Here is a 10,041-nt window from a genome sequence, read left to right on the forward strand (position 1 = left end):
AACCTAGATCCTGTACATTCCAACATTAAAAGACAAATTCATTCATTCATTGTCTGTAACCGCTTAACCAGTTTAGGGTTGGCTTTGGGTTCGAAGCCAACCTGGAATCATTAGGCACAAGGCAGAAACACACACCTTTGAGGGGGTGCCTGTCTTTCACGGGGCGACACACACACTCACACCTATGGACACTTTTGAGTTGTCAATCCACTTACCAACGTGTGTTTTTGGACTGTGGGAGGAAACTGGAGCACCCAGAGAAAACCCATGCAGACACAGGGCGAACACACAAAACTCCTCATAGACAGTCAACCAGGGGTGCGTTTCCCATACAACGACGAAGCTAGCATTGAATCAACATGGTACGTTGCATCGTTAAACTAACCAACATCTGAAGTCCAACCGTTTCCCAAAACCGTCATACTTTGTTAGTACCACAGTAGTTTGAACCATGTTGGTTTAAACTACCGTAGTCCAAACTACAACAGTTCCAGACGTGTTTGGTCTGGCTTTCACAGTGGGAAACTTGCAAGAACTCATGCATTTTGCAAAATTATGTGAAAATATGAGAGTTACTTTTATACAATTACATATATTGTAATCATATATAATCAGCAGCAAAAAGAATAACATTACTTGAATTAAAAATAAATGCATATTTTAAAATAAAACAAAAGACAAAGATTGTTTTGTAACAAAAAATAATATTTCAGTGCATTTATTATTATAAAAAATAGATATTAAGTATATTAGAAAAGTTTATAAATATGACGGCGAGAAATTTCAGCAGTGTTCCTAAGTGGCGCAGTGGGCTACATGTGAAAACCCTGTCTTTCTGTATCACACAGAGGGGGGTTCGAGAGCATTTACTGTGTCATTTTCATAATAGCAACTGAAGCTCTATATATATTTGTAGTATATTACCAACATGATAACATCTTCTTACACACACACACACATACAAATGGTACAGTTAAAGTGCCAGTTGCACTCTGTCTTTTCTCATCGTTTGTTTGAACTTTTTTTTCTGTAGTAGTAATTAATTAAACAGTAATTAAGTAGTAGTTTTTACATGTAGTAATTAAACAGTTTAGAGCAAGTGGGAAATCTGTGAGAAAACAACTCCTATATATTTATGCCCTAATCTCACACTTTAAGAAAATGGTTCTACAAGGGTTCTTCAGTAAAGAAAACAGTTCTGCATAGAACACTTGAGGAACCTTTGCATGATTAAAGGTTCCTTTGCATCATGAAAGTGTTCTTCAGATTGATGGAGAATGTGCTATAGATGGTTCTATATAGCACCTTGTAGAAAACACCATAAACAGTCTTTATTGTTACAAGTTTGAAATCATAATAATAGAAGAACACTTTTTTGTGCCTTATAGGACCCTTTTCTAAATGTTGCTATACAGAGCCATCTGTAGCACATTCTCCATGAAAATGAAAGTGTTCTCCAAATTGAAGAACACTTTTATGATACAAAGAAACCTTTAATCTTACTAAGGTTTTTCAAGTGTTTAGGGTTCTATAGAGAACCATTTCTCCACCATGGCTGGGCTGTCCCCTGGACCCCAGAATCCCCTCAGTCTGGGAACTCATCTGCCCACCCTGCTGCCTCACCACAGAGGCCCTCACAGCGAGACCCACTGGCTTTGAAGCATCTGCTACCAGTGCAGTTTATAGCTCCTCAGATCTCCAGTGTCCCCCACCCACCAGAGAGTAATTAATATAGCTCTTTATTTGTAATAATGTACTGGTTATGTAATGAGTAGCTTTTTTACACTTTTATAGACCTTGATTGACCCTTTCTGCATCTAATCCCTTCTACCCATTCCCTACTTCAAAAAAGACCTGTAAATCAGGCCTAGATGCTGCCATAACTCCTCATACTAGATGTGGGGTATAGGAAATAGATGTATTCTGTCCAACAGTTCTGCCGGAAAAGTAATGTGTGGTGTAGTTATTGATGAATTAATTTATAAATCTGTATCTGTTTAAAAGATATGTTGTAATGCCTTCAGTAAACTGAAAATAAAATAATATTCAAATCCAACTTGAACTACTACATTAAAATTATTATATCCCCAACATATAACTTAAACATGTAATGTTTCAAGTGGGACAAGATGAGCCTATTGCTGGAAAACAATACCATAACATAGTGTTGAGGGTATGAAAGCTGCTAATCTTTAAGTATTGCTCTCCTGTTCCTTTTATTATTCACACACACACACACACACACACACACACATATATATATATATATATATATATATATATATATATATATATATATATATATATATACACACACACACACACACTATACAGTACCCTAACTCTACTGTGTCTTCTGTCATGGATGATGTAGTCATCAGGAACTAAGCTTCTAACTACAGGTCTGAATCTATAGTTCCAACTACACAACTCAGTTATGCGAACATTCAGTGGAGCTATGGTTTTAAGAAACACCTGTGTTTTTTAACAATGGTTCAGGATATGCAAATTACCAACATAGTTACCTCGATAGTTCCAACGACTGTTTTGAGAAACACTTGCATCGCAACTGCATCTTTCCAAATGTGTAAGCTGCTAACATAGTTAGCAACTATCTAAACCCACAACCTCCAGGTCCCTGGAGCTGTGTGACTGCGACACTACCTGTTGTGCCACTGTGTCTCTCCTGTACAATGATGAAGCCTAGCATTGAACTAACGTGGTATGATGCACTGAAAATATATTCAATAATAATATTCAAATCCAGCTTGAACTACTACATTAAAATTATTATATCCCCAACATATAACTTAAACATGTAATGTTTCAAGTGGGACAAGATGAGCCTATCTAACACCTGAGAAGATTCAGTAGTGACGCAGTGGGCTACATGTGTGAAAATCGTACCTTTCTGTATCACAAAGGTGGGTTTGATATCTGAGTGTGTTCAACTTTTATTTTTTTATAATGGCAAAAGAAGCTTTCAGTGACGAAGAACTGCTTCACTAAATTACTGTAAAGTGTTCTATGTTGCCAATTCTGATATATATATTTGTAGTATATACCAAGTCAATAAAACCTTTTTCATAGCCATAATATATTCTTCACACAGTTACAGGGTCCTGGTGTTTTGGGTTTGCTATGTTACATTGTCTTTCCCATCACTTGACATAAGCCAGTCAGCTTTATCACATATTTGTTAATAAGTTTAACAACAGATAGAGTGTCATTTATACATTAATGAATGCGGTGTGTGTCTTAACATGTGAAATGACTAAATTCACATTCTCAGGTCTTAGCTTATTCTTTACCTTGACATTTTCATGAAGTTATCTGACACTTTCTGTACTAAACAAAATGAGTTCACTGTTGCCCTTTTTATCTCTGTGTTACAAATTTAGTGATGAAAACCGCACTTGAATGGTCAAGATGGGTAGTGATGTCTGAGTCTACCCTGAACTGGAGGGGGATGCTGAGACACACACAGCACAGTGAGTACACAAACAGGAGAAAAGAAAAGTCTTCCGCAAGTTCTCTTGAGTGACAGGAAATAAAGTACATTTTTGGACATATTTTTACGTGACATTTTTTAGACGATTTAAAGTCAGAGTGTAGATTGTGCAAAGTTAAAATATTTATGTCAAGCTGGCTCCACAAACAACATGCCCAGGCATATGTGATGTCACACATGGAGTCGAGGAAGGCTGAATGTATGTGTAGACAAACTTTATAAAAAATAAATTTGCAAGAAGATCAATAACAAAACCTTAGAGAAACAATCAGAACCTCGGCACTGTGAGATATAACAAGACCAATAATGGGGTACTTATTATAGGACACAATGAGAAAAACCTGGACACTAGGACAAGGTAAGCAGACTTGTGACTAATCATGGTGGGGCTAGGGCGGAGTAAAAAAACAAAGCAGAAGTCCCAAGAAACAGAACACATGAGGAACTAAATACCCAAGACATTAACAGCAGGGCCTAACGTGTGAATTGTTCATCCATGGGTGCAATTACAAAAGAAATGACAAGCAAGGGAACCTGCTATTAATGAAGGTGCCAGTGTGTCTATTGTAAACTTCACTGCTCCTACAATGGACAAGTTGCACTCTGTTGTAGCACTCTGTTCCATGTTGAATATATTAATAAAGCCATATAATAATAAACATGGTATTATTTAATGCATGTTTATACATTAGTAATTCATTTTACACATAATTTGGTAATACATTAATTTAAGCAACAAAAAATAGGGAATTCCCATCAGTACTTGGGATAACTTTGGAAAACTATTAGCCCTTAACAGAATAAAGTAACACAAACAGATTTTCTGTTGTGCAAGTTGAAAGACATTCAGTTCTCTTTGGGCCTGTATTTGTGTGACATTCTTCCATTCCTGTGATTTCTCATAGTTGTGGCTATGTATGATTTTACACATATTTTACACCTGCCTTTAACAAACTACATCTGTGATCTGCCTATCACAACTCCACCCCATAAAATTACACTGGCTATTTACTTTACTGTACATGACCAATGTGCTTTTTAACCTTTTGTCTAAGCAAGAACCTTTGGCATGGTTCGAAGTTAAATACTGCATTACATGTTGGCTATGTGTTTTTATTGCTACTGCTAAATATACATTCAAATAAAACAGATTTTAGAGCAGATAAGTGGTGCTGATTTAAAAGAAAATAACCTCTGTGATGGAATAAGCATCTTTTAAACATAAATTGAGAACAAAATAATTTTGTAATCTTATTAATCTTGTAGTTTTTATACAGATTTTTTCCATAGTCATATCAGTCCATTCAATAAATTGTCCAGTGCAGTTTCAAACATTTACCCAGTCAATCATGCACACACACATGTGAACAGTTTCACTCACACACCCATGGACCTACCCATTCACACCTGTGGACAACTTCACACACTCACCCAGTCACTCGTACCTGTGGACAGTATCACACAGCCAATCTACTGTGGGAGAATGCAGACTTTGGGAGATCACCAGGACCCATGAATTGTGTAGCAGTGAAACTACATGTTGAATTTTCATGCTGACCTATACTGGCCCCTTCACCATGTCGTTTTCTTTCATTTATTAATTAATTGCCTGTAACCACTGCGGTGGGTCCAGAGTCTACCTGGAATCTCTGGGCGTAAGGCAGGAATATACCCTGGAGGGGGAGCCAGTCCTTCGCAGGGCAACACACACTCACACATTCACTCACACACTCAGACCTACGGACACTTTTGAGATCCACCCACCAACGTGTGTTTTTGGACCGTGGGAAGAAACTGGAGCATCCAGAGGAAACCCCCAGAAACATAGGGAGAACACACTAAACTCCTTACAGAGCTCGAACCCACAAACCCAGGACCCTGGAGCTGTGTGACTGCGACACTACCTGCTGTACCCATGTAATTTCAAAGCAGTATTAAACTATTAGTTGTGTTCAACATTAAAAATAGATTATGAGATTAGTGTGATATAATACACCCTCCACATTTATAATGAAATAGATTTTTTTATGGTCCTTTAGTTTAATGAATATGTGCCTTTGTGTATTTAACAGTACAATGAATAACAAGGTTTTATAACTGATACATAAATAGCATATATAAACTCAAATGTTGAGTCATTTATTACACAGTGTGTTCCATAGCTGTACCCATTGATAGTAGTGGTTGAGGCTTAATTCTACCTCCTGTGAAAGAAGCCAATCAGCTTTCAGCCCAGTGTTATAAAGCTGCTCTTGTAGGAGATTTTCACACTTGTTATCTTACTCCTCGAAAGGGTACATTTGTCCTTCAAAAAAGAGTAAGTGACTTCACAGAATTGAATGCATTCCAAGTACATAGTTGTGTGCATAGATTACTAATGACAGATTTATTACATAACCATGTTATATAATAAGAATAAAACAGAATGTATGATTTTTTTTTCAGGAGAACATTGATTGAAGTGTTAAGCAATGATTGGATTATATGCCTTTGTTTTCTTCTCAGCAGCATTAGGTACTTCTTAAAACTTTATTTATTTTTTCACATTAATTTCATGAGTTCATCATGGCTTGTTTTACAAATACAGATTTTACCAAAATTTCAAATATTAATATAGTATATTTGTTTTCAGGTAAAATAAGTTTGACCTCAAAAACTGGTGTTCCTTGTCTAAATGGATTGAATTACATTCAGAACGGGGACAATATTCATCTGACTTGCTTTATTTCTCCATCACTTGATCCATCACTTACTACTTGGATTAAGCAGACTCCTGGAGAAAAGCCTCATCCCATTGCTTCTGCATTCCTTTCTACACCAGCTGCCCATTATAATTTCTTAGACAAGAATGTCCGCTTTAATGCATCATTGGATCAAACCAGTTTTAATCTGAGCATTACCAAGGCACAACCATCTGATTCAGCTACATACTACTGTGCAGTTGCATATTATTCCGATATTGCATTATCAGACTGCACAGTTGTAGTCCTTAAAGGTATGTGCTTGTCTAATACCCTCAGTTTTTTTAAAACCAGTCTCCATCTCATTCAGTGAACAGTGAATATGTTCTCTTCAGGTTCATCTTCAAGTCTCTACACTGTTCTCCAGACTCCTGTATTAGATTCTGTTGAAGTGGGAAGCAACACAACTCTGCAGTGTTCAGTCCTCACAGATGCGTCTGCAGGAGAACACAGTGTGTACTGGCTGAGACATAGATCAGGAGAATCTCCTCCAGGAATCATTTACACTCATGGAGACACTAACAGTCAGTGTAGTAGGAGTTCTGAGACTGATTCTCCTACACAGAGCTGTGTCTACAAACTCCCCAAGACCAACCTCAGTCTCTCTGATGCTGGAGCTTACTACTGTGCTGTGGCTGTGTGTGGACAGATACTGTTTGGGAACGGGACTAAACTGGACCTTGCAGGTAAGGTGGAAAATTAAGATTTTATAGTTCCTGTGACATAAGATTTTAAGTTAATCTCTATCAGCTTTTCATATTTATTGTAAAACTTAAAAAATAATTTTCTTGTTTACTGCCACTTTTATTTCATGTAGTTGCTGTCAGAAATAAAAATAAATCTGTATTACCAAATGTTAATTAAAGTGTTTTCACATTACATATAGTAATAACTGACAGAATGGAAATGTCTGCAATGGAAGTTTGTATAACACTGCCATTACCTATTTTTACATGATTGATTGATTACAGAGAGCAATGTTTTGGACCCAACCATTATTATTTTAGCCATTTCAAACATCATATCTATGGTTGTGGTTTTATCTTTGTGCCGAAAATTACACAACAGTCATCACAAAGGTAGGTTTTCCTATGAAACTTATTTTGAGTGTGTTCACTTTGTCTCACTAATTTGTGTATGATTATATTTTTCAATCAAACAATTTACGTGTTGAAGGTGCTGTAGAAGGCCACTTAATCCAAATAAACCAGGTGATTATTTCATTTTAATCTTTATTCTGACATAAAAAGGGGACTTTTCCTTAAACATGTAATATGCAATCTTATAGCAATTTAATATAAAAAAATATATTTGTTATAAATATATGTAATATGCCAAAACTACATAATATGGCGTCAGATGTTTGTATCAGTCCTTCTAAGTTTAGTACTGCAAATTTTCCAAGTTAAACTATAATATTATATCCTTATTTTTGACCTATTTTTCTTTTACTTTATTATTATTATTATTATTATTATTATTGTTATTTTTATATAAAATATAACATTTCCATGAGATAATTACACCAATAATACTGCAACACTGCAGAAGAGCACTCATCTAAACACTGTAAAGACCTCAAACAAATTTGGGAACTATGGCATGGGGTACAGGGCAGCTGTCAGGTGCCCAGATATGCCCAAATCCAAAATGCCGGACCGACACCACAATGTAATTACTGTATCTGAATTACTTATACTACTATAATATTAAGATGTAGTGTATGACACACTGTGAAAAGATACATTGTTTGCCGTATGTTTGGTAGGGGCAGATTCAGGCTGAAAACTCCGGGGAAATTGAACTATGCAGTGCTAAGCTTTCCTCAGCCTCTATCCTCAAGACGTAGCAGAGGAAAAAGCAGCAGTGATCAGCCTGTGTATGCACAAGTAAAGAGCATTCAGTAGAAACTACATTAATTCCACACAGTAGAATCCACAAGTGTGGTCTGGATGTGGTACTGAGAAGAGTGTGTCCCAGGTGTAAAACAATTCCTCGATCATGTCATCACATGTTTTTAATTTATATAGAGAAACAGCCTCAGTGGTTATTTCAGGATGAAGATGGGACTATGAAATTTAATGTACATAGGTCTGGCTTTTGCCACTTCAGTATATCTTAAAGTAATGATTCTCCTGAAGTTTCCCCAAACAGTGACATTAGATATTTGCTCATGGTACAACAATCAGAACACTGTCCTCATAGCTACTCTGTACACAGTGTTAATTGGAGTTATAATTACATATTAAGTATACATGTGTATGCTTCTAATATCGTATGCAATAAATCATGTATGCTGTATTACTGAATGCTACAAATAATGTAATCTATAAAGATAAAGAAAACCGCAGACCTAATACAACAGTTAAATTATCAACATATTGTAAGCATTTGCTGAACTCAGTATTGTGTGTTGTGTTTACTGGCATGTTTGTTTACATATAAACAAACATTAGCCAGATTAACTCTTCTGTTCTGTTTTTTTTTTTCTATTCTTGGGCTGTTGGCCCAATTTGGAATTGATTGAAAACAGCAGTAATATTTTATTTATGTTTTATCTATTTCGGATAATAAGATAGTTTTAATATTCCAATTGCAATGTCTAAATATTCTTAATGAAGTTTTTGCTAAAATGTATTGTTTTTAATTATGTGACGTTGTTATATAATATGTATATTAGGCAAGGAAAATAATTTTATATATATATATATATATATATATATATATATATATATATATATATATATATATATATATATTTAATAAGAATGATATGATGTAAACATTTGTCACCACTGATTGACGTTTATACTGGGCTCTGTCATCAGTTCAGCACTCAATTTAAAATTTAGTATAATAAATGATTATGTGATTATGTTATTAAGTAAATTTTTCTTTTATATTCTTCATACTGATATCTTTCATTCATTGTCTGTAACCGCTTATCCAGTTCAGGGTTGCGGTTGGTCTGGAGCCTACCCGGAATCAATGGGCTCAAAGTGGTGCGGACCCTGGAAGGGACGCCAGTCTTTCAAAGGGCAACACACTCATACACATTCACTCACACCTACGGACATTTTGACCATGGGAAGAAACCGGAGCTCCTGGAGGAAACCCAGGCGAACATGGGGAGAACACACCAAACCTGTCACGGACAGTCTCCCGGAGCGGGACTCAAACCCACAACCTCCAGGTCCCTGGAGCTGTGTGACAGCGGCACTACCTGTTGCGCCACTGAGCCTCCCCAGGACAATATATTGACCACAGATGAAATCTACTGTGACGTGCCTTAAAAGAATTAAGGCTGCTTTTCTGTTGAAGCTCAGTTTTTAAAGCTACAACTAGTAATTACAACTAGCAGCATTTTGCTGACACTGAAATCTATTTTCATTATATCCCTGTTAACAGTTTAAATGAAGAATATTAAATAAACTCTAGTATCACACAAACATGCCAAAAAAGCGTAAAAGCAACTGCTGAGGACAAATCAGCTAGCCTCCTTTGTTGAAAAATAAAATAAACCACTTGAAAAACACCCTTTATTGTATTCTCTGGAAAGAATATCTGGAAAAATTAAAAAGATAGCAGGCAAGAAGTCAGATCTCTCCAATTTGTTTTGGTTCATGCACAAAACCACTGGAATTATAAAGAACAAATTCTAAATGGCCTTTTATGGTACCACTCCAGAATAAGACTACATCTTTAACCATTTATAATTGCTTTAAAATCTATTTATAAATAGATTTATAAATATAGTAAATTATATTGTTAATACATTAATATTAATTA

Source organism: Hoplias malabaricus, chromosome 9 (genome assembly GCF_029633855.1).
Source record: "Hoplias malabaricus isolate fHopMal1 chromosome 9, fHopMal1.hap1, whole genome shotgun sequence".
Lineage (NCBI taxonomy): Eukaryota > Metazoa > Chordata > Actinopteri > Characiformes > Erythrinidae > Hoplias > Hoplias malabaricus.